Source organism: Ambystoma mexicanum, chromosome 4q (assembly GCF_040938575.1).
Source record: "Ambystoma mexicanum isolate Mex_15411 chromosome 4q, UKY_AmexF1_1, whole genome shotgun sequence".
Classification (NCBI taxonomy): domain Eukaryota; kingdom Metazoa; phylum Chordata; class Amphibia; order Caudata; family Ambystomatidae; genus Ambystoma; species Ambystoma mexicanum.
This window is the reverse complement of record NC_090928.1, coordinates 16,079,925-16,106,571: the sequence shown is the minus strand read 5'-3', so window position 1 is coordinate 16,106,571 and position 26,647 is coordinate 16,079,925. Positions and strand designations below refer to the sequence as shown.

Sequence of the window (26,647 nt, the reverse complement as noted above, 5' to 3'; positions counted from 1 at the left end):
ACTGACAACATGTGTGCTAGATTGGGCCACCATCTTTTTTGCTTTGCAGAGCGCGATTTTCAGAGGTTTTGGTGCACACAAGGGTTTTGCTGACATTTTACTATTTTTGGCACCATCAGAACACAGTGATGCCGCATGGCAGAGCATCAGTGGGTTAAAACATCCTGCAAACCCCCCCCTGCCGACTTGAGTTTGACCGCTCGTCAAGGGGAAGTCGGGAGATTGGGAAGTTCTTTCTTTCTTTTGTCCAGGCGGAGAAAGTCGTCTGCTTCTCCCATCAGTGCTGGATCGACATGTTCTCCTCGCCGGTTCTGGATGGGAGTATGGAGCAATACTCAGTGCTCTTTGGGTCTTTCCTCCCGGTCCCCGAGTGGTCCTCCTTGGTACTTAGAAATTCTTGGTTCCAGTGCTATGAGACAGAACAGAGCATGGTTATGGACATTTCCCCGCTACAATTCATGTAGTGGGGCAGATGCATACATTGAACACAATTTACAATTTCCCCCGCCTGTAATTACTAATGATTTTAACAGGTGGAATGGTTTTAACAGGTGGATTTTTCTAGGTGGCCGGACTGTCCCTCTCTGGGTCTCCGGTTGGCTCCTCTATTTGCCGCAAAATATGCCTGGGATGGCAGCTCTTCAGCTGGTTTATGTGGACCCACTTGTCTTCCCCTTCTGCCAAACTGCCCTTGGGGATGCAGATTTTGTAGGTGACTGGTGAGATTCTATCTACAGTTTCAAAAAGACCCCGCCAAATTGGGAGGAATTTGCGCTGTTTGGCTTGGTTAAATTGGAAATTATACAAGTAGACCCGGTCTCCTACATGGTATTCTTTTCTTGTCTTAAGGTCATAGTGGGTCTTCATACTGTCTGCAGATCTTTCTAGATTCCGCTGAGCATAGACAAAAGCATGTTGAAGGTGTTTTCTCAGATTCTCAACATACTATTGAGTTTTGGAGGCATTTATCAAGGTCTGCTCTTGGTTTCTGAAGAGCAGATGATGGGGTAGCACAATCCTTCGTCCAGTCATCAGCTCAAACAGAGACATTTTTGTTGCAGAAGAAGGGGTAGATCTGATGGCAATCAGGACAAGAGGTAATCCAATGTCCCAACTTGGCCCAGAATCTGCCACAAACTTTTTTAATATGCTCACAATTGTCTTGTATCTCTCAACTCCATCACTAGAGGCTATCCGGTAGGCAATGTGTAGTTTCCTTTTGACCCCAAGTATCTCCCACATCTTTGTCATAGTGAAGTGACTTCCTCGGTCTGACTCAATCCTTTGGGGTAGTCCAAAACGTGAGAAGATGTGATTGATCATCAGGGCAGCTGCTCTTTCTGCCTTGCAATTTGGGGCCGGGAGACATTCCACCCATTTAGTGAACAAGCATGTCACGGTCAACATGTAAATATTCCCCCTAGAGGAGTGAATCACGGGCCCAATAAAATGTACTTGTAAATCTGACCAAGGCAGTGTAATCCCCCTCTTTTGGAGGGGAGCATGGTGTGTAAGTGATGTTGGCTGAAATTGTGCACACACAAGACACCCCTTCAAGTATTGGTCGAGGTCCTGCCCCATGTGTGGCCAGTATGCAACCTCTCGCAAGATTTCTAGTGTCGTATGAAACCCCCGATGACTGCTGTGGCCATATCATGTCCGTGACTTAGCATCAGGCTTCGGAATGAGGTAGGAACCACCCACTGGTCATGGCCAGCTATGGATCTCCTCTCCAACAATCCATCTTGGATTCTGAACATTTTTGGACATTTCATCAACACTCTGAGGTCCTCTTTCTCAATGTAATCGGTATCCGTCAGGGGAAAGTTCTCAGGGTCCTCAATGTGTTGATAAAACTTACCAATTATTGGATCCCCTTTCTGAGCTGTAATCAAATCAGCATCTGGGGTCTCCTTACTCCATTGTGCAGTTGAGAGTTCATTGTGAGCATTTGTCTGGGACCTAGTGATAGCAGTGACCTGGATTTCCCCCAACAGGGACTCGATCTCAAGTAGATCCCCTTGGACGGCTCATGTTTTGGCTGGCTGATCAGCGAGGTAATTTCCAGTTTTGTCTGGTCCCTCTACTTTAGAATGACCCTGGATCTTTTTCCAGTAGATGGTCATCCCATTCGAGGTGACCAGATCATCAATATTCTGTATTAATTTTCCATGTTTCAATGGTTTATTATTAGCACATAGCATGCCTCTGGTTTTCCAGTTAACCAGGTGCTCCACGAACCTGTTCCGTACATAATCTGAGTCTTTGATTATGACCAGTTTGTGGAGTTGGTGTTGGACAGCAGTGAGGATAGCTTGATGCACAGCCATCAGCTCTGCCACTTGACTACTTTGTGGACAGATTTTGTACCCAGCGGAGGGTTCTGGGGCATCATTCACCCATGCATTCCCTACGCCGGCCACGAGTTCCTTTCCCCCCCTTGTTGTCAACATGGTAGGAGCACCCATCCACAGGCAAGCCCTCAGGAATGTTGTTCGAAGTCCTTTGTCTGAAAATTTCTTTAGATATTTTCGGACATCGTTCACTTTTTGTGTATCCCATATGAGGTGTATGGATGACTTGTACTCCTTGGCTCTGTCGAGTGTAACAATCCAATCCCAAGTTTTCAATTTTCCTTTGACTTTATCAGGAATGTATTCGAGGTCCCATTGGGAGCTTCCAATTTTTTCCAGCAGGTCTGGGGAGTTTTTGAGCCAAGCTGTTAGCGTCCTACTTTTTCCATTGGTCAATTCGTTGTGGAGTATGTCAAGTATTTTTGGTCTTGGTTTTCTTAAGATGTTTCCAAGAAAGAGCATTGTGTTCCTCTCGACCACTGATTTTATTGATGGTAAAGACAGTTCTTTTCGATTTACAGCCATGGGGGTCAAACTTGGTAATCTCAAGACTTGTTGCCAAAATAAGCCTTCAAGCTTTATCCACAATGTCGGTGGTAGTTGGGGGCATGGCCCCAGCACCGTATGTTACTGCCGGTGTGACTTTTGATTTAAAAAAAGCTTATCACCGGTAGTAATGAGAATTTTCCAAATTTTCTTTCCATGATCGCCGCTTGGACGGTAAGTGTTCTTATTTTTGTAAATAGGTGTTCCCGCATAGTGACTTCCGTGAAGCTCCGGGATATTTTGACCCCCAAGTAAGTAAGGCTTTCAACCAAGTCCAGTTTCTCTGAGTTCATAAACCACTTTTATTTACTGATGGATTTTGTTTTGTTCTTTTCAACGGTCAACACCTTAGTTTTACTTACGTTGAGATCCAAATCGTTTTTCTTAAGGTACGTCGAGAGGCTGTTTATTTGACGCTGTAGGCCAATGGCTGTTTGGTCCAAGAGTATTATGTCGTCAGCATAGAGGAGCCAGGTGACCTTTGCCTCCCCTATTGTTGGTGGAAAAGAACGAGTATCGTTTTCGATGTCCTCAATGTCGGCCATCTAGGCATTATAAAGAGTTGGGTTGAGGGGGCATCCCTGCTTAACCCCCCTTGATGTTGTTATGCGGGTGGCAATTGGCCGTCAGCATTCAGACGCACTCGCATTGAGGTGTCGGAGTGTAATGCTTTAATAGGGTCTACGATGCTAGCTGGACATCGGAATTTCTCTAGATTTTGTCAGAGTTTTACTCTATTCACACGATCAAAGGCCTGGACCAAGTCTATTGATGCCATGAATATTTTTGGCTGGCCTTCCATCACTCTCACCTTTAGGATGTTGATCAGCATGATATTGATTGAGGTATTCAGATGTTTTACAAAGCCAGATTGGTAAGGGTCCGCGGTTTTAGACTCTTTCTGCCAGATTTGAAATTCATCCAAGATCAGGGTTCCGAATAGCTTGGCAATAACATCCAAATGCGCCACTGGTCTGTGGTTTTTAGGGTCGTTCCTCGGTCCCTTCTTGTAAATCGGAACTACATTAGCTGTTTTCATGATCTGGGTATTTTTCTGGTGGCGAGAGATTTGTTGAAGATCAGGGCGGCCCATTCTTCAGGGTCTTTTTTTAGATGGGTGTTGGCCATTCCATCTTGGCCCGGGGCTCTAGAGTTATTCAGCTGCTTTATCTTTTTCAAGATAGTTGGTTTGTCATATGGAAGGCCCCAAACACAAGAGGTTTGTTTGGCCCTGTTGTTTACAGTTGTGGATGGCTGCTTCAGTATGCTTCGTCCATGTTTCCTCGTTGATAGTACTTAGGATTGCGGAAGCTGTGGGAGCTGTTGTTTGTTTGACGAGGGAGCAGAAATCTTTGGAATTTCTCTGGCAGATGGCACCTAGAATTGTTTCTGCATCCAGTTGGTAAAGTCTCCATTGAGAGGTTTTTAGCCAATTTTTGTAGCTTTTCCTCAGTTCCGCAGCACGAGCCACATTTTCAGAGGAAGGCTCCATTTTGGCCAGTCGTGAGGCTTTTCTTGAGTAGGCTTTTGTAGCCCTTAGTTCCTCCTTTACGTATATGCAAGTATGTGTTTCCAGGGCCGCTTCTTGGTGATCTTTGCTATAAATGCAGGACCATGAGCGGATAGTAGTCCAGGTTTGTTACTTTCGGGTCGTTTGTTTCCGGGAGATAGTTTCCCTTGTACCTACTCGTAATCAAGTTGAGAGCTTCTTTTGTGAGCTTTAGCCGAGTGCCTTGCAGATTGACTTCAACCTGGTGTGGCATTGCCAGGGATATGTCTTTGGATGAAGGCCAATATGCTGTCAAGAGCTTATGATCACTTTGAGAGGTTTTAATCACTTTAAATGTGTCGATAAGTGAATATAATTATTTTGAGGCATAGATGTGGTTGATAGTGCTCATTACGGCATGCACGCTTGCAAGTAGGCTCGGGGTAGGTGGATTTATCCAGTTGGTTTAAATTGTACAGGTCCCGAGAGTCCATGAGATCGGCCCATGTACGTCCTCTCGAGGTCGATTCGGCTCTCTGATGGGTTGTCTTCGGCTTCGCTGAGTTTTCACCTCCTATTTCAGGAATTGTTGAATTGAGGTCTCCACATATCAGAATGTGGTCCACATTGTGGGTGCTTATTGTCTCAGTTAAGGTCAGGTCCACATCATTTAAGAATGCTTTGGTCAATTGTGAGCAGGGGTTCCAGTATGCATTTATTAGTAGTATTAGTTTTGCCTCTGTGGACAAAGGGGGCATTCGACTTTGATTCCATGTCAATAGGGCCGCTTGGATAAAGGTCGATGAGACCAAACTGCATTTTATTCTCAGGCACCCTCCAATACGAACTGCTATTAAGAGGCCAGATGTCGGACGACCTTTAGTTCCTTTAAGTGCAGGAGCTAATAATGTTTCAAAGCCATCTATGGTTGGTGGAGAGAGGAGCCAAGTTTCTTGAAGGCTCAAAAGGTCAAATTGACCGATGTTAATCTCTCCTGCCTGAGTAAAATGGGAATGGCCTCTAGTGTTCCAAGATCCGATGGTTAGTCTGCATTGCAAGGCTTTGTCATTAGTTGTTTCACACTTGGAGATGTTAATAGATGTTTTTAGTTACTACTTCCTGGTATAACGAGACAATGCAGCTGGGATCCAGGCCCACCTGTTGTGATCTTTGTCACTGGTCCTCTGCTGGTCTGTTGCTGGAAGGGTGCAAGACGAGTTTTTCCTGTTTTTTTTGTTGCTCTCGTGTTTGGCTCTTGGTCCGCCGGGTTTACGGGAGGCGTCTTTCTCTGTATACAGATGGGCTGTTGCAGGAGGCGTCAACGAGGACCTCAATATGATTCATACCCTGCTTGCATCAGTAGACTGCCTTTTGGATAGTGTTCTGTAACCGACACAAACTTAGTCTCTCGTACTAGATGTCCCCACTGAGTTGGATTGTGATTGCATTTTCAGAGTTGATAAGGGGTAGATTTTTTCTCTCCCCTTGTGGCAGCTGAGCTCGTTCGGTCTCTCGCTTGTCTCACACTTCATATTATGGGTAGCAAATCCTCTTTCATCTGACGTTGTTTCACGAAGGTGATAACCAATCTTCTGTAGTTTACCGGAAGTCGAAAGCAGAATTTGCTTTATGGTTTGTGATGTAATATGAAGGAAGATGCTGTCAGTCCTCCGTTTATGGGCGAATTCTACGACCTTTATATCCTCGCTACAGATCTGATCTTCGTTCATGGTTCTATTGAAGAGCTTCATTCAACATTGCTCTTCTATTCAAGATGGATTTGTCCTCTGTGTTTGAGCAATTTTCTAACTTTAAAGTTCTTGTACCCTGGCTCTTGTGTGTAAAGAGTGCTGATACTCGTATTTGTTTAGAAGCTGAGTATGACAGGAGGTGGGAGTTATTTCAATGGTGTCTGTTGGCTTTATCAGCAGGCTTTACTCACGGACTATAGGCAGCCTTTGATTGAGCGAGATGGCTCCGCTCATGGGAGCGATTGGGTCTCGATCTACTTCTTTGGTTGCAAAGCCACTTTTCCCTGTGATTTCTTTCTTCATTTAACAAGTCTTCGTTATGCCTACAACCCGTCAATCGACGGTTGCCAGCACTGGCCACCTGATGTTCACTGTGTCTTCTGACCCCTTTGTGTTGACCTTTATTTAGCTTCAGGCCTGACAAGCGACGTATAGTTCTTCTTTTGGGGCTATTTCGATTTCTTACAATGGGGCCCTGATCTTTTTTTTGAGGGACCCTTTGGTGGCCCTGTGTGGTTGTGGCGCGATCCTTCAATAATACAGGCAGAGCTGGTAGCTCGTCCACAAATGAGACCTTCCTTTTTTTTCCTGTTGGAGGAGGAATTTCTGAATCTGAATTTTCTATGGAGTAGACACTAATATTACGCAGGTCGATTATGTCGCTTCCTGACTCTTCCCGGGGCTCTACGTGTCTCTCCTTGCAGTTGATGGGTTTGCCTGTTTTGAAGATTTGTTTTCCATAACGGTAGCCCATTTGGTTAAAGTCTCATTTGCCTCTGAGGTATTTTTGAAGTTTGCAATTTGTCAGCTTGTGGCTTTTGTTCGAATGATCTTGGGACTGAGTTTTATTGAGTCCCAGTGTTCTTAAACTACTGTTTTTCTTTGTTTCACCTTGCAGTTTTCTAAAGGTTGAGCCGGTCAGATCTTGAAAATCCTCGTATTGGATTTATTTTGCTTCTGATCAACTTCAGTATGGCACGATTTTCCACCTCGCTTTTGGTTGGAGTTAATTGATGATCTTGCTTTTGACAGGTAACAATCCAGGGGCTTCTCAGCAGTAGGGGAGGACAATGTTTCACAGCCCACAAGGTTTTCTCTCCGTCTTTGTTAAAGGTTTTCCCTTGTTGAGACCTGACATTGTTCTGAGAGGTATTCACAGAACAATCCAACCTATTTAAGTTGATGGCTTCCTTCTCTGAGGTTTTCTCATTAGTTCTTTCTAGGTTTGATATTGAGGGTGTTTGCATTTCGGCCTCTGCTGACTTCTTTTTAAACAGGAAAACCTCTTGTTTTTGCTTTTGTTGATTGATGTATGAGTATTCTCCGTCATTGAACCCTGGTCTCTTGTGTTCGCCTTACAGGCTTCTGCGGCCATGATGTAGCCCTCCTGGTGGGAAAGCTTTGCACTCATGGTGGCTGTCATGAATGTGTGTTCTTTTAATGTTTCATTTAATGATTCATATAGCTTTCCAAAAGGAGCCAGGGCTATCGTAACAGCTGACATTATGGCGAATATGTCCAATTTCTTTCCCGGCTAATTCTTTTTCGTTGAACTTGGTATGTCTCTTTGTGGTTTCCCTTGTGTTGAAGTCGCTGGTATGGATCTCGATATGTCCACAGGGATGTCTTCTCTTAAGTTTGGTAAGCTAAATTTCGGGCGAAGCGTTGCCTCTCTTTCTTTTGTTGCTTTTTTTTCTTTAAAATTTAAGCCAGTGTCGGCGGATTGGTCTTCATTGGGGCCCATCTGGGAAGAAGATGTATCCGATAGAGCATTGACCATTTTACGGGGTTCTGGCTGACGATATACGGTTTGTTAACCTTTTCTGTCATTTTGTGCTGGAGAACATTTGCTCTTTATCCTTGGGGATCTTTTGTTTGACCCTGGGGGATGGAGGAAGCCTGCGACTGACAGCTCGAGGTAACAGGTCCAGATGACTTGGCTTGACAAAACTGCCAGCGTATTGGAGTCGAGAATTTGCCACCTGTAACGGTGGGCTCCTTGTCGTTCTGAACAAAGACATTCTCACCAACTGATGCGGACATGCCCTCCAGTATTTTGGCGTCTGATAGTTCACCCACGTTGCTGAATGGCGTTTTGCCCATTTTATTGAAGAACTTGCCGATGGGGTTGTTAGTATAGGGCACGTTTGAAGTTGGTTTTCTAGAGGGAGTATTTGTAGGAACCCTCTGGTGGGGTGTAGATGATGAGTTTGTGCTTGTTTTTGTTGATGTAGAACGTTGAGCACAAGGTGCTTCCGATGTCTTGTGAGAGCTTGACTCTCAAAGGGCTCTTCCGGAGTCCGATTTGAATGGAAAGGGATGGAGAGTGCAAGGAGGGCCACCTCCAATAATCTCCCCTTCCGATTTCTCCAGCACAGATACACTCAAGTCTGTCACCAAGTTATGGTCTTTCAGGATGTTGATGTCGTCTGTGTCAGAATCATCCAGGTCTTCTGAGGTGATTATAATTATGTTTGCTAGGCGGTTTTCTTTAAAATCAGTTAAATTCAGTTGTGGGCTAGGTAATTTGCCCCTAGCCGTGACTGGGTGGATTTCAATGTCTGTGTCAAAACGGTTAAATAATGAAGCGCGTTCGTGCGCTTTAAGCACTTCCCTCAAACTTTCGGAAAAATTTGGCAATGTCTCCTTGTTGCCCGTGTGCTGATGCTCATGCTACTTGGAAGGGGTATGTGCACAGTCCATGCTGTTGGTCCCCGTGTTGAGGGGAGGAGGATTAAGATTCTGTGTAGACCCGGGCTCACCCCATGCCACAGCTGTGCACAACGTCACTTTCTGTGCCACATCCGCACTCAACACCCCACCCGGAGCAGAGTCGGAGTGCGCCAGCGCCGATGTCGTCTCTGACAGGCAGCATTTGCCTGACGCGGCCTCAGAGAGCACTGTTCCATCAGTCCTCGGGGCCCCCAAAGGTATCCCCACAGACACCAGGGCGCCACTCAGACTTGAAAACAAGCCGGAGCCGTATGGAGGTGTCGGCCCATCGTGGTGGCTCAAAAGTAAGTGTTGTTTATGGGGAGACCTCAGTGGGGGTATTTGGGGACTAAATTTTGCCTCCGGGGGCACACATTTCTGGGTAGAGTTGCAGGAAGTGGCGGGTAGATTGAAATGGTCTAAACCTTTTCTGATCTCGCCGCTGTAGGTCGGAGTCAGAGGGAGGGAAGACGGGAGGAGTGTCACGCTCACCTGATTCCCACGGGGGCGCTGGCCTGGTTTCGAGTGTTGATGCCTCTTCAATGGTGAAGCGCAGGGCTCTGAAGATGGATAGGACGGGCCCCTCTACTCTGGCTAATCTGGCTTGCAGGAATATCCTCCTGTACGTGAAAAGGGAGTATTACAATCTGGCGGAATAATGCTCGAGCCTCCCACTTCCTTCCAACCCTCCTCGATACCCTTCCACGATCCCCCGTGAAGTCTCACCTTAGGGTCTGAAAGGACGAGCTCTCCATCCTGCTTCTGACGCAGGGGCGCGTTGAACCCAGTTACTTCACTGGATTGAGGTTGGATGGGAGTTCAGGTAAGCTTGATTACACTGGTAAGGCGCTGTAAAAGTTCTGTTGCAAGTTCAAAAGTTCAAGCTTTAAATGATAATGTTCATTGTCTTTTTCAGGTGATGAAAGAAGATTCCTTTGGAGACTTCTTGCAACAAAGCGCTAATGTTGATGTCTTTTTTCCCCATAGGGGCCGAGGTCCGGAAAATGCCTGGAAGCAGCAAGACCCGAAATGAAATGGGAATGAACCAACAGGTAAGTCTTAGAAGGAAACTGAGCTTTCCTATTCCCTTCCTTCTCTCACCTTGTGTTCTTGTCTTTTTCTCTCTAGGCTCTGGGAAGTGGCTGCGAATCCGGATGATCGCTGCTGAAGATGGAGGCGCCCAAGAAAGGTGAGTGAAATGCAGCGCTGAAGCGATCAGAGCGAAATGCTTTTAAAAATGATGTCTTCCTTTTCAGGATCGTCGGTGAGATGTCTCTGTGATGCAGGTTTAGCAGGCAAGGCCTTCTTCCTCTCCAATTCTCTTCTTAGCACCCTTTGCAGGTGTCCCAGGATGCTGACAGGCGTGGCTGAAGTCCAGAAGCAGGAGCTGACACGGTGAGCATCCAGCTGCTAGGTGCAGAACAACGCGAAGCACGTGTGGCAGTTCGGGTGGGGTTTAAATAGCTTTGGTAGAAGTTCCAGGTATGTATCCTTCCACCGATCAGGTATGTATCCTTCCCCGACCACACCCGGGTGGAAAGTAGTCCCACAGGTAAAGTAGTCCCATTCAGGCCTCAAGAGGGCCTGGATGTAGCAGCATGGTCTGCATCAGGTAAGTGCACATAAAAACACTTGAACACATGTCCAGCTTTATGAGCCTGGCGCCTAAGGCGCCAGGACTGGGGTCCAACATGAGCCTGGCGCCTAAGGCGCCAGGACTGCGTCCAAAGGGCCCCAGCTTGGGCCCGCTGGAACTTTCCTGGGGGGAATGATGCCTGCCTCTGGGGTTGCTGGGTCGGACCTGGCTCCTTGGAGGTAGGCATCATGACAAGGAGGGACGGACTGGTTTTCAAAGAGGCCCGCAAGACAGGGCGAGCCGGACCATCCTGCCCATCTTGATTTGTGACACAGCCCCTAAGCAGGAGCCGGCCAGCTTCTTCTAATAAGGCTCCTGTGTGTTTCATACTTCCCTCTTCAATTGCCGATCTCGCTTTCCGTTTCTCAGGCTTGCTCACCGTTAGTGCTTTCTCACACAATTCGGACTTGGCCGTCTTCGTTGTTAATGCTGCCATTTGGTCCTGGTCTTGGTCCTAGGCCTAGGCTGCCTGACTGCCAGACTGCACCTCCACGCAGCTCTCTGCGGTCACTATGCCGCCAGAAAGGGTTTTTAAACCCTCCTCCTCCTTAGAATGAAAGACGGGGAAAAAAGACTGTAGCTTGTCACAGGAGAAAAAAATTGAGAGAATGAGCTGCCAGACTGCACCTTCACGCAGCTCTCTGTGGCAATTCGCCCTTATCTCTCAGAGAAAAAAAATAGGACTTAAATTGAGGCGGCTACTACAAACACGAAATTGGGCTATTGTAATAGACTCCTTGGGGGCACTACACATCAAAAGGCTGCAAGTTTCTCAAAATGGAGCAGCCTGCGTGGTCTATGGAATTGGATGTCGGTTCCATGTGTCTGGGGTTCGTCGGAAGCTGCATTGGCTTTCAATGAACCAAAGAAATGTTTTTAAGGCATCTACAGTGGTGTACAAATGCCTGGCGGGCAATGCTCCTGCATACCATTGTTCTCAATTTAAGAAAATGCCTATTAGATGTATTCTGTGTTCAAATAAAGATTCTCTTTTGTTTCTACCTCGTGTTTCAGAAAATTGGAGGCTCCAGTTTCGATGCATGAGCCCCTATTTACTGGAATGCCCTCCCTTTCTCACTTAGAACAATTCCATCAGTAACGCAATTCAAAAATCGCCTAAAAAGACTTCCTTTCAACAAATGCGTAGATGGATTCCTTTGATTCTTAGCTTACTGCACCTCCTTTATATCTTGTTGTCTTGTCTTGTGAGTGCTCTGAGCCGTTCGGGCATGTGGCACAAATTAAAACATCTATAGACTAGAGTATAAAACAACTAGCCATTGACCTAGAAGCCACTGAAGAAATGGAACATGGACTGAAACATGAAATTAATACTTGCAGTTGTAAACATTACAAACCTCTGCTCTTGTATGTAAGTGGTGATGCTGGTTCTGGCAAAAACCTTCTTAATTAAAACAATCAGAACATTTGTAGAAGACAAAACAAATAACATTTCAGCTGTTGTAATGGCTCACAAAGGTCTAGCTGCTTACATCATAGGAGGTGTAACTTTACATCGACTAATCCTCCTCCCAGCAGAACACCAAAACAAATTAGAATATTACAAATTGTCAGCAGAAGCTGCGACTGAAGTATGCAGACGTCTGTAACAAATGAGAGCCCTCAGAGTAGATGAAGTAAGCATAGCTTCCAACCTAATGCTTGCTTCGATTCATCTAAGAATGGAGGAAGTCCTACAAACTGGATACAAAGAACTGTTTGGAGGAAAACATGTTATTGTTTTTGGAGACCTCCTACAGTTAACAACAGTGAAAGGGCAGCCCATTTAAAAAGTTTTAGTCTACAAAGAGTGCCGTAATACACTCAGCATCATAGGTAATGTCAATCGGTGGCGTAATTTTTGCTACAGAGAACTTGCACAAAACATTCATCTGTCTGCAGATCTAACATATGTTCACATTTTAAAAAGCATTAGAACTGGTGTGCTTACTGATGACGCAAAGTCGTCCTTGAAAAAGTAGACTAATAAATGAATGGTATGGACAAAACACATCTGCCCCTAATGTAATGGAGCAATAAAATCAACAAAATAAAAAATGAGTGAGCATAATGCCAAACCTTGTAAACTGTAACCAATGCAACAAAACAATGCTGACAAAAGAGATACAACCCATAGTTCATATCAGCTGCACAGACAAAGTAGACGTGCATGGCATTTTACTCCCTATGTGCCAACAAGCAACAGCACGAATAAATCACCTCAAAAAATGATTTATTCGTGCTGTTTGAAAAAATATATTTCAAACACAGCTGGATTGGAAAAACTATTAAACATTGACAAACTTGAATAAACTAAACAAATCTCCTGAACCACAGCACATTTCCTTCTTTTCAAAGATATGGATATACACAAAGAACAATTCTCTCTGTCCCTTGCATATGCTGTTACCATTCAATAGTCACAAGGTCTAACCCTAGACCATGCACACATAGACATTAGCAGCACAGTCTTCAATGAAGGTATGAGTTACGTTGCACTTTCACATCTTCTGGTCTATTCTTAATTAACTTTGATGCAAACAAAGTCAACCGTGACATTCCTTGCATCCGAGAATACAACAGGCTGTGTCCACTGTACATTCCACATTTGGATATGTACCCTGCACTTCAAAAAGAAAACCTCTAGAAAAACAAATAGTACAAACAGAACCCATAGCAGATCTCCCCATAATCCCAGTAAAAAGAGAAGAAACAAATGCAGGACCTTCAAGCCAAACAAAGACAAGTGTCTTTGGTCCTTTTAAATTCAATAACACACCTGGAGTAAATTGCTATGCAAATGTAGCAATCAATCTTCTATTCCAATTGCCACAAATTGTGGACAATATTTACTTAAATCACTCAGAGCCGCTATGTTTACAAATGCTTATCCTACACAGAAATGCCACTTACTACCCTGACACTATTTACAGTGTATCAGAGATAAGACAGGTATTGGACCACTGTGCAGGAATTGTTAAAATTACCATAAACACACAAGAGGGTCCACAAGAATTCATAATGTACTTACTGCAAGTACTAGACACAACGCACATCCCTATAAAGGACATTTTACAAATGCCATACACTTGGAAACACGCATGCAGTCTCTGAAACCATGCTTCACAAGAACATATCCCTAATGAGTGATTTGTGTATATATCTATACCAAATTGGAATTCAATTCCATTTCAACAACTACTCCAAAATGCAAATCATGACATCTTATGCTCAGTTCGCAATTCGGGCAATCTGTCTAAAATACAAATAGATTCACATGCACAATATATAATATTAATGCTTGTAACATACAAAGCAGATGACACTAAAAATAACTGTAAACTCATATTAACTCCACACACGCCCAAGTATCTCTTGGCAAGAAAACCTTCACAACAAAAGGCATAATATACCATACTGGTGGGTAAGCACTCCACCCCCCTTCCCATTCCCCACACTACTTGTGTGTTGTTATATTGAGTTTCTCACGCTCTATCAGAGCCTCCGGTTTCAAATACTCCACTCCTCCCACCCTCGAGGCGGCCTCCCTGTCCCCATTGTGGAATCTAACTCTGCGGCGTTGCCAGTGAGATATTGTGGGTCTCGCTCCTGCACAGCAGCCTCTGCGCTCATGCTCCTCTGCCTGAGTCCCTTCATGAACTTCAGAGTTTTTTCCAACTGGGCAGCCAGTCCTTACCTTGTTCCCTGGACCTCTACATTGCTGCATCCTTCCTGCATCTGCTCTTCATCTCTCCACTAACTTGCCCATTCACGCGGCCACTGGACATTCAAATACCTACAACGTTTTCCTCCTAACCATAGCCACACCGCTTGTGACCTGTACCTAACTGTCCTCTGTGAATGCTCTCTTTCTGCGTGCATAGAGGGCTGCAACAATTAACTTTCATCTTGCCTCCACATCAAACCATCAGTCTGTTAGCCTTAGTGTTTCCTTGTTCTGCTGCTCCTTTAGCAGTATCTCCTCCTGGCTATCTCTGTCTGCACTTTGCTCTAATGCCTGCTATAAGCGAATTAGGTTTTCTTCCTCTACTTTTTAAACCAACTCTGGGTATGTTGAATCTACTGGTTATGCAACATTTTTAGGCCATCCACCTTTGTTCTGCTGCCCTTTTCAAATGTTTGACCTTTTCCTGTAAATCTGAAAGTAAAATCTAGATGTTTTTTACTCTGCAACCCTTCTCAAATGTTTGTCATTTTTCCTGTAAATCTGAAAGTCAAATCTAATTTTTTTTTATTCTGCTACAGTTTCAAAGGCTGGCTTTGTTACCTATTACTGTGATAGTCTAACCTGTATGCTCTAAATCCACTGTCTGCCCTTAAACTGGTAGGCTTTCTACTCGGGTGTGACCGCTGTATCAGACTTCTACTGTATATTATTGCTGTGCTTTATTGCAAGGGCTTTTTCCTTTACCTGACTTTCAATCTGGATGCTCACTTTCCTGGGCGCACCTTCATATTGTTGAATTGCTCATGCTTCCTGCTGCCTTTATAACTTCACTGGCTGGACCTTCATATTGCTGAATTGCTCGTGATTTCAGCTGCCTCTGCAACTTTACTGGCTGTGCTTCCATATTTTGAATAGTTTGTGCTCCTGGCTGCCTTTTTAACCTATGCCCTATCCCTCATTACCCTTGATTTACTGTTCCATTTTTTGCATTTGACTCCTCTTCATCTGACGTGCTGCCAGGCAGCCTGGTAAATTCCTCATGCATTGTGTAGCCCCTCTATCTGCTCTCCACCCCTCCTGCAACTATTTAAGAAAGCACTCCTGGTCTCTAACCCAGGATTGCCCATCATTGATGCCTATGTCAATGCTTCCTCCAGGCAGACTATTACTGATATCCTCTTTACTGTCCCCTCTTCTGACCTATGGATTCCCCATATGGTCTCTATCCTCTTCCCTTTTTCTTCCTCGCCCATTAATGGTGGAACCAGATGGGAAGTTCTCTTGGCACACTTCCTATCATCTAGGTGCATCATTAATGTCTACCAGAATGGCACTGTCGTGGCCCAGGGCTCTTAGTCCAACCTCCTCTTGCTTAACAGGTGTCTTCTGTCTGTCATTAACTTCATCCCTTCCCCTGCTATACCTGCAGTTCCACATCTCTGGCCTCTTCGCCCCCACCGATGGATGTACCTCGCCCCTATACCCCACCACAGAAGACTTTTAAAGGTGGCAACCAGCTTCATCTAGCTACCCTCAATTCTCGCTCTGCTGTCAAGCATTCCTCCGACATCTGTCACCTCCTTGAAGACTTTGACCTCGATGTCCTCACTCTCACTGAGACGTGGTTCAATGCCAGCTCTGTCACTGCTTTTGACACTCTCCTTCCTGAGGGATACAATCCTCTCTAAGCCCAGGTCTAACCGTTCTGGAGGCAGAGTGTCCCTTGTTTTCCCTGAATGGGTCCCTGCTTCCATCACATCCACTCAATTCTACTCTTCCTTTGAATGTATTGTCTGCAAGTTTTGCGTCTCTCCTATCCTCTCGCTCACTCTTGCTATCATCTACAGGACTACTGGGCGACCTCCCCCTTCCTTTCTGAGTGGGCTGACCTCGCCTCTTCTCTTATGACCTCAACCTCTAAGCTTCGCCTTCTCAGAAATTTCAATATATATCTGGATTCTCCTGATGCAGCCACTCTACTCTTCCGTAACCTCTGCAACACTCTCTCCCTCACCATTCATCCCTCTGGCCCAACCCACTCAGTCAGGCACACCTTGAATGCACTGATCTCTGCTGATATTGCCTTCTCTAACCCTCTCACTACTCTTCTCTCTGGTCTGACCACGCTTTCCCCTCTTCCCATCGGTAACTCCTGGGCTCCTCGGCCAAGCCTCTGCCTGCACTGCCAGTCCCTTTCTCTGTCATTCGACCAATGAAGCGAGTGTCAGTAGCTTCTTTTGCCGCATTCTTCACCCCTAACTCCTATTATTCACTCTCACATTGACTCAGCACTTGCTAACCTTCACCTCTCCATCTCCAACACCCTTGATATCCTTGCCCCTGCTATGAGGATCTGCAACCTGCTGCCAAGTGCAATAGTTGGTATGATTCTGATTTACCATTGCTGATACACAAATGCAAAGTTGCATAATGGATGGGGTTGGCTTCTAGCACATCCTCTGAAAAAATGGCCTGTTGCCTGCTCCAAAGGCAATACAGATTCTCCATCCACTCCAAGAAACAGGCCCATATCCAAACCTGCATTTCTGGTGACACAAACAACATGGCTGAACTTTTCCAAATCTGTAAGGAACTTGCCAATCCTACTGCAGTTGACACTTCTCCTCCACTTCTCCCCATCCTTCCCAGGCCCTCTGCATGACCTTGGCCTCCCATTTTACAACCAAAACTCAGAACATCCTGCCCTCTCTCTCCTCTATGCCCCTTCTTCCCCCACCTGCATGCAGACCTCCCTTGGCCTCCTCCTCTTCCTCCCCCCTACTCTCCTCCTTATCAGTGATAGCATAGGATTAGGTCATCAAGATGTCACCAAGACAGTCTGCTCTATGAAAGTCTCCTCCAAACAGATGCTCCTCTAGAACTATCAATGGCAACATTGCCTCTCTTGCTCCCTCCCTGGCTGAGTTCTATAACCATTATTTTGCCACTGGCACCTTCACTTCACCCCTCAAGCAATCCTTTGTGCACCCCCTCCAAAAAATAAATTGTCTGCCGATCCTTCTTGCCCTATCTCCATGACCCCCTTCTTGGGCAAACTCCTGGAGAAGTTGGTCATCTCCCAACTAATTCATCACACTCAATCTGGTGGCTACCTCCACAACCACCAGTCTGGCTTCAGAGGAGCCAGAGGCATGGAAACTGCTCTCCTGAACACCTGTGATGACCTGCTCTCGAACCTCAACTCCATCTCTCCTTCCGCCCTAATCCTCCTTGATATGTCCTCTGCCTTTGACACAGTCAATCATACCATCCTCATAAATCGGCTAAGGGTATGGCCCAGATCTTGTTAAGTATTTTTTTTTATTTTTTTTTTATTTTAATTTTTATTTTGAGAATAAACAATACAAACCAAACTTGCAGCATTAAGTACAATAGAATCGTAAACATCAATTAACGCCTGTTACTGCACCCCAACCCCCTCCCCCCGCTCAAGAGCTTATCAACCTTTCGGTTCTGTATCCGCTACGTGTGGCTGGGTGTCGCTTCACTCCGAAGCTGCAGGGTCCACTGCCGTGCCAAACAGTGTAATTAACATCCTCCAAGCCGCCAGGCTACCTACATCTTCCTCCCCGCAATTGCTACATGCCTCCTGCCATACCACCGTTTCAGCCTCCGCCCATTTTTGCAAGTCCCTCCACCATACCTCTATCCGTGGCTTGTGGCATTGCTTCCAGCTCATGGCTATCCTTCTTTTAGCAAGCACATACGCCAGGTCCCTCAGTTTCCCAAGATGTTTAGTGTTCCGTGGTCTGGGAAACCCTCCCAGCAGGCAGGCCCAGGCCGTATCTATGTGTAGCGGGACCCCTTTGTCTGCTAGTTTCCGTGCCACTTCCCCCCAAAAAGCTTCAATCACTGGGCAGGACCAGAACATGTGTGTCATGTCTGCGTCTTCCTCATCGCATTTCGGACATGCTTGTCTTCCTGCGTTCGCAAACTTGGATATTCTTTTCGGGGTCATATAGGCTCTATGCGTAATGTATAGCTGTATTTGCTGCAATCTAGCATTCCTGGACACTTTCTTATGGTATCCCATGGCCCGTTCCCACATCCCATCGGTCAACTGCGCCCCCACCTCCGCTTCCCAGTCCAACCTCAAGTCCATCAAGTCCTTCCCCACCCGGGTCATCACCACCTCGTATAGTCTAGAGATCTCGTGCCCTCCCTCCGATATGTCATATATCGTTCCAATTAGAGCGTCTGGTTCTTCCACCAGCACAGTCTCCGGCCAGGTTTTACGGATAGTCTGAACCAGCCTAAGATACGTAACATGTTGGCCCCCATGCAACCCTGTCTCTTCTCCCAGGTCTTCGAATTCTTTAATAGCCCCTTCTTGCCATATATCTCCCAGTGTGGCCAGCCCAACCGATTCCCAATAGGTCCTGATTATCATCCTAAGCTGGCTGTCCCCCTTAGTTAAGGCAACTAGCGGCACCTGTGGGGAACACGGGTACGGGCTCTCCATCAATTGGCATGCTCTGTGCCACATCTTCCACCCAAGCAACAACATACTCGGGCGTTCATTCAGTTCAGGTCTAGGAACCCAGATGATCTCTTTTAGGTAAAACGGGGCGCAATCCTGCCCAACCAGCCTAGATTCGGGAGTTGCTTCATCAGAAAGCCATTTAGTTACATATTGCAATTGGCTGGCTACATAATAGGCCTCAAAGTTCGGCAGCTTGATGCCCCCTCTATCATGGAAGTTCTGTAGCTTCCATAGCGCCACTCTATTGCGGGTGCCGTGCCACAGGAAGTCCCTACACATGCTGTTAAGTTTGGCAAAGAACTTCTTGGGTATCAGGTGTGGTATATTACTGAAAAAGTGCAACAGCCTAGGCAGGACCACCATCTTGAGCATCGCCCCCCGCCCCATCATCGCCAGTGGCAGCTTCTCCCAAAACTTCATGTTCGTGCAGATTTTTTTCACAGCCACCTCGGTATTGTGCAAGTGTTCCCCCTCCACAGTGTGATATACATCTATTCCGAGGTAGCGGAAAGAATCAGCTGCCCAAGGCACGGGCAACACTGGCAATCGTTCCAGTGGGACTCCTGTGTAGCTCCCTAATGGAAACATGCTCGATTTTCGGGGGTTTACCGCTATGCCTGACAGTTCCGCGTACTTTTCCATGACCTCTAGAATGTACTGGAGATTTTCCTCCGGATATTTTAAATACAGTAACAAATCGTCGGCATATAAGGATATTAGGTGTTTTTCTCCTCCCACTTCAATGCCAACCAGGTCATATTGTTGTCTGAGGTACACTGCTAAAGGCTCCAGGGCTAGAATGTATAACATCGGGGACCAGGGGCACCCTTGTCTGGTGCCTCTACTGAGTTGTCACCTCTTAGATATCACTGATCCCGTGCGCACTCTGGCCAGTGGTTCGCTGTACAACAATTCCGCCCACCTAACATAACCCGGCCCCATACCGTATTCTTCCAGGGCCACCAGCAACCATGGCCACCTCACCGAATCAAAAGCCTTGACTGCGTCTAGGGACACCACCACCATCTCTTCATCGCTTCTGTTCCCCTCTTCAATCACCCGGTGGAGTCGCCTGTGGTTGTGAGCTATATTTCTATTGGGGACATAGCCTGTCTGATCCGGGTGTATCAATTTACTGATGACCCTTCGTAGCCTATTAGCTAGGACTGCCGTCAGGATCTTGCTGTCCTGGTTCAACATTGACAGCGGCCTATACGGGCCGCAACAATGCCCCGGTCTGTTGGGCTTGGGGAGCGGTACGATTAGTGCTTCTCTAAGCGTATCCGGTAGCCGACCCTTCTCAAAAGACTCATTAAACATCTCTAGCATATGGGGGAGTACCTCTGCCCTATATACTTTATAAAAATCGCCCGGGAATCCGTCCGTGCCCGGGGTCTTGCAGGTGGGCAGCTGTTTCACCACCTCCTCTAGTTCATCCAGGGTGATAGGTGCGTCTAGTTCTTCCCTTTCTTCGTCACTAATCCTAGGTAGTTCCATGTCTTTCAATGTTTCTCTGATCTCTTCCTGGTTTTCCCCTCCTCGGTCCTCATATAGTATTCTATAATAGTCAAAAAATGCCTCATTGACTCCTTCCTGGGTGTCAACCTCCTCCCCGTTCTCTCTAGTTATTATCCTAATCGGGGGTCTGGGGGTTTCGCTCTTATATAACCACGCCAGCAAGCGGCCAGTTTTGTCCCCACCCGCATGTTGCCTCTCGACATATTTTCTATAGTTAAGGTTGCAGAGCCTTTCCCAAAGCTCCGCACACCTCTGCTGCAGCTTGAGTACTAGTTCCGCGTCCCCTCCTGCCCTGTCGCTTTCGCGCTCCAGTTGCTTCTCCACCTTCTCTAGTTCTGTCAGGACCCCACCTTGCAGGCCCTTTGACTTGGAAATGGCAGTACCCCGCAACACAACCTTGAAAGCCTCCCAGAGTGTGCTCGCTGAGTCCACACTGCCCGTGTTCACCTCAAAGTACTGCAAGATCGCATCCCTGATGTCCTCCCTGAAGACTGAGTCTCTAAGTGCCTCCGCACGTAGGTATCCGCGCCCTAGGGTGACAGTACTGCCAGGTCAGCACCAGGGGCGAGTGGTCCGACAGGACCCTTGCTCTATATTCTATTTGGGTGGTCTCTATCACCACATCTGGCGTGGCAAAAAAATAATCCAATCTCGTATGTAAGTGCTGCAGAGCAGAGTAGTGAGAGTACTGTGTGGCATTAGGGTGTTTCAGTCTCCAAACATCCGCCAACCCAAAGTCCTCCAGTAATGCCTGTAATGCCCTGGCCGCCGGGGTGGGCCGATCAATCTTCTCACTGTCTGTCTGACTTTGGGTCGAGCACGCAGTTAAAGTCCCCTCCCCAAATAATCGCTGCCCCCACACACGCGCCCAGGTGAGTACATAGGGTTCTGAAGTACGTGGCAGTGTTTTGGTTGGGGGCATACGTATTGATAATGCACACCTCTTTGTTCTCTACCAAGGCCCTCAGCATGACCAGCCTGCCCTCCGTGTCCACCACCTCCTGTATGAGTCTGAGCGGAACATGCAGTGCCACCCAGATCAGCGCTCCCCTAGCATAGGCAGAGTACGGAGAGCCCACTACCGTGCCTCTCCACTTTTTCCCCACCAGTTCCAACTTCTGTTGGGTCAGGTGTGTTTCCTGCAGCAGCGCAATGTCAATCCTCTGTCTTTTAAGGTACATCATGACCTTGTTCCTTTTTAAATAGCTGTTAAGTCACCTGACATTCCAGGTGACGATCTTAAGGTCTCCCATGGCACATGCGTATCTTCCTGTTTCCCATGTAGCGACTCCCCTTTGCCCACGTGATACAGATAGCATCTCGTTCTAGTAGCTCCTCGTACCAGCTCAAACCCCCTTTAACTATGTACACAGCAAAACCCCAACTTCCCTCCCCTCCCCCCCCGTCCCTTCCCCAACATCACACACCCCAACTGCTGCCCAGCTCCAGCCTCGGAGCTCAGGCACCCCCACATCTAGCCCCGCAAGCACCGATCGATGCACAGAGCTCAGTAGGGTGAGGTCGCCCTAATGGCCACCCAACTAAAACTATCGTGGGGTAAAAAGAATCGTTCCGTGAAGCTCCCGTTAAGTAAACATTAATCACAGTACCCATGACAAACAGTGCAATCATCTGACCTTCTCTACCGAAGGCTTCGCAAACAACTATATTCAAGTCCCACGTGCCACGCCATCTTGCGACGCCATTTTCATGCCTCCCGTATCTCTTCCGAGCCCTTCCTCGTCCGAACCTCTGACTCCTGGGGGCATCCTTGTGCATCGAGCCATCCCATGGCATCCTCCGGGGTCTCGAAAAACAGAGTTTTATGTGCATGAATGACCTTCAATTTTGCGGGATAAAGTAACATATATTTGTGGCCCGCCTCTCTCAATCTCCGCTTTACTGATCCGAAATTCATGCGGCTACGCTGTACAGCCAGGGTATAATCCGGGTAAGCCGTGATGTTTGCCGCTCCTCGTATGATCGTTCCTCCTTTTTTTTCGAAAGTGTTCCAGTATCCTCTCCCGGTCGCGGTAGTTGTGAATTTTAGCGATCATAGGCCTAGGCGGTTCCCCGGCGGCGGCCTCCTCGTTAGGGCACTGTGGCTCTGTGTGCCCTTTCTACTGCAAATCCTTGGGATAGGGCTCCTCCGGTTATCTCTTGTAATAACATGGATTCAATGAATTCCGTAGGGTCACGGCCCTCCATCCCCTCCGGCAGGCCTAAGATGCGGATGTTATTGCGGCAGGCTCGTCCTTCCACCTCCTCCACTCTGCTCTCCAGGTTGCCCACTCTTTGTACCAGGGCGTGCAAGTCCGCTTTATGGGAGGCGCAATCTGCAGTATTCGGGCCGACTTCCTTCTCAAGGGACTCTGTGCGCTCCGCCAAGGCCCTAACATCCTGTCGGAGCAGGTTAACGTCTTCTTGAACCTCTCCGACCTTGAGGTCCAGCGCCGTTTTTAGTTCGGTGACGGCCAGTTCAAGCTTAGATTCCCAGGCCGCCCTTAGGTCCGCAATCGCCGCCAGGATTTCTTGGTTGGCGCCCGAGGTCAACGTGTAGCTCGCGTCCAGCGCAACCTTGCTCTTGGTGGTGTCCTGGCCCGGGGACGTCCTAGTGAAGTCATCCAGGGTGGGCTGTTTCGCCTTCGGCCGCACCGTCTTATTCGACATGACCCAGGGAATCTGTAGTCTGCTGAAGTGACAAATGTGCGCGCAGTGCGCCTCCTCCGCTGGGTCACCGTGCGGTTCACTGCTTCCTTTGTTCCGGACCCCGGTCGGCCATTTTGTGTCGTTCTGCGTCCCCGGTGTCCTTATCTCATCCGCACCGATCTCCGTCGTCGTCACTCCTGCGCCATCCAGAAGTTCACCATGCGTAGCCCACACATTCACACACCGGTCTGTGTTTCGTCAGTGGTCAGCGGTCCGTCCTAACGCACTTATTTGCCCGGATCATTGCAGGATCTCGGGAGCTCCTCCAGAACGCGTCCTCCTACATGGCTCTCGTAGCCACGCCCCTCATCTTGTTAAGTATATAGAATCTCTCAAATCAGTGATGTCTGTGGGGAGTGATTTATCCATCCACTGGATTTTATATGTGAAATCATGGTTGCTAGCACTTGGATTGAGGGCTTATTGGGATGATCCTGCAGCAATTCCAAATAATGCAAAGGATCTAGTTAAGGCCCTGCTTCTGGCTAATAGGAGAGACAAATTGCTGGCTTTGTGTGGCATGCTTTCTGGTGGTACCGATTATTTACGCTGCAAGAGTACGTTTGTATATGAAAGTTATCTTGACATTGTTTCCCCACTGTACACACAAGCCTTACTTATCAGGTTTAGGGTGGGATCTCTACCAGAAATATTATACAGCAGCAAATGGGCTACCTGTCAGGGGGTCACCTGCCCTACCTGTGATACTGCACTGTAAAATCTTGTACACTTTCTAATATTATGGCTATGACGTATATAGAAGAAAGTATTCAAAACCGCTGTTTAATTTACATGGAATACACACAATTAATGACGCTCTACACTTTTGCCAGCTGACAGAGAACTTGAATGTTGTTTACGTTGTCTCGAAGTACATCTATTAATCATGGCTAAAAAGAAGTGAAAGACTAAAAATATGGTATGAATTCTGTTCTAAACTCTCTCTGCATTGACACTTTAGTTTTCTTGTTTTTTATCTGAATGCTTGTTACATATTCACATGAATTGGACAATTATTGTACTTGTAAACACATTTTCAGATGTATGTGATTTTATGGGGTTGCACATTGTACACCCCTTTTAAATCATTTGTTTTTATGCAACGTGCTTCTGCACCTAATGGCATAATAGCAAATAAAGGTTTATGATGATGAAATCGGCTCCATGATACCCTGGCGACCACTGACCCATCATTAAATTGGTTGACTTCTTTCCTCTCGAATCGGCACTCCCAAGTGCAACTGGGACCTTAACTCTCCTCTACCTCACTCTGGATTTGTGGTGTCCCTCAGGGCTCTATCGTCTCGCCGTGCCTTCCAACATTTACCTTGCCCCTCTTGACCATCTGATCTCCACCTTCTCTCCTTATTTCCAGTGTTATGCTGATGACACACAGATCTCCTCTAAGCTTCCCTCCTCTTCCTCCTCTATTTTGTAGAGGAGCAGCTGAATGCCTCTGCAGGATTTCCCACCCCTCTACCTTCTGTATGTTGAAAGCCTGAGATTGTCCCATGCTTGACACCAGCAGTTGTGAGCATAGCACAGAGAATATTCGAAAGAAGGTACCCTATCAGATGTATTCCTGAAGAGACGATAATCTGAGGGAGGAACTCCCTGAAAGAATATCAAAAAGTGCGCTGGGGATGTCACGAAAGACAAGTGTGACGCCCTAAGAATACTGGCTGAAGAGAATATATGGACCTAAGAGAAACTGATGACAAAGTTAGGATTTGAGTAAACTTCCATATGCAAAAAGATGATTGCATGTGTGTGACGCACTGCAGAAAATGCAAGCTGTTCAATAACTGTACAGATGCAGCAACGCAAGTAGATGAAGTAAGCTTAGAAGCTGGATATATGTAGTGAATAGACTGCAGACAGAGCTGCAATTGTATAGAAGCTGGACATCGATTTCATGAATTTAGTAATCCCAGAACCATGGAGAGGAAAGGTTGATAGCTGTGTCGCAGCAGGAATTAGCTGAGATTGTGGATACGAATGGCGAGGCTGTCTGGCCTGGTACCAAAGCAGAAGCAAGGCAAGGCTTGTAATCTATTCTTAAAGGCAGTGAACGTGAGAAGCTGAAGCATCCCTTGTTAAGGTGCAAAGAAAGAACACCAAGCGTGCCAAGTTTTATTCATTTAAGACATTTAAATGCTTCAAAATGGTCCAAATTGTGGTCTCCTGTCACGTGATTCAAGGATGGAAATAGGGTTCAGCATGGAGTTCCAGAACTAGGATAGTGCATGCTCGCACTCCCTTATATTCCCAGAGACAAGAATACTCTGCAAGGCCAAGTTCAAAGACAATCCTTATGGCTGAAGGCATGGGTGATGAGAGACGTTGGCTAATTGGGTGGGGAGGTGAAGACAAGTCCACCTTCTGGCACCTGGGTTTGCGCTTACGTGCTGCTAAGTGAGCCAAATGTTCCAGACATGGCACAAGCCTGCCAACCAATTTTAGAGGGCTGTATAACGAAGGGCCTTATAGTTTGAGAGCCATTATATACTTTGTACTTATGAGTGTTGAATATGGCACGATTTAGAGGTAGGCATAAGTTGTCCACCTGACAGTAGATATCCAATCACAATCCCACCCCTTATAGAAAGCTATTTATGATGTCCCCCTTGTTTCTATCACAGCCCCTCGTAGGTTTTTCTCATTTGCCACATAGTATGATGTCACCTATGTCAAATTATGAGTATATAAATGTGTTTTTATGAAATAGGCGCAGAGAGAACTCGAGCGAACATCCGTTGATGTCTGTTGTAACTCCCCGTTTTAGACAATTGATATTAAAACAGCAAACTTTGCATCTTCCTGAGTTGGTTTGATTATTTGGTGTCAGATTATTCTGCATCCCCATCCATTGCATGCATGTTATCCAAAGGGCTCTAAGCTCACCTGGTAGCACTGCTGATGGTTCAAGATCCTAACTAGTTTGTCTCCAAAGTTTTGGACAATCGGGCATCCTCTGCCACTAGATGGAAGATTGCGGGGTTTCCTATGGAGAGCGGCTGAATAGAAAAAAACTTGCGAAAGGAACTGAGATGATGGCCAGGTCCCCCTTTGACAAAATCCCAGCCCGGTTTCCACATGCGTTCTCCGGACGGAAGGCGAAGGGGTCAGATTGAAAGAGGAGTCGATACTGAAGGCCTTAAGTCGATTAACGAACGAATGGTGAGTAGACTGAGGGGAATGGCAAACGAAGGGGATGGGTTTTGATCATTTTTGAGTAACAGGACATAATGTGTGAAGAGAAGAAATAGCACCTAGAGTCCTAGTTCAGGGGAGCTCAGAAGGAGACGGCTCAAACTCCAATGGGAGTAGAGCAAAAAAATATAACGCATGAACAGGGTTCATGTAAGGTGACGTCTCAAACTCTGTACAGGGTATTAAGTAAAGGTGAGAGAGAAAAAGTTGATCACAGTGTTTATTAATTTGTAAGGTCAACTAGTCTGTATGTTGGTTGTTGAGTAAAAATATAAAAAAGCGATAGAAGTTGTGAAGTAATTGAAAAAAGTCGAGGAGCTATAGTAACTACCCTAGCGAAGTGGTTGGTACCAATCCAAAGGTAGAGATTAGAGGCTTGAGAGGCGATTGATGGTGCGCGCTCATATTTTTGGTTTTAAAGACGTTGAAAAAGTGGTGATTTAAGCAAAAGTATAAAGGTTATTTCATAAGTCTGGTAACTATTGACAGTCAATTGAGACTTATCATTATTGCAGTTACTCCTCTGA

At 46.5% G+C, this 26,647-nt stretch overlaps 1 protein-coding gene across 5 annotated transcripts in view; it reads right to left on the bottom strand.

Annotated features, from left to right (window-relative positions):
• Positions 1 to 26,647, bottom strand: part of VIT (vitrin) — a 2,362,557-nt gene that overhangs the window by 1,172,281 nt on the left and 1,163,629 nt on the right. The gene's annotated exons all lie outside the window — the stretch shown is intronic.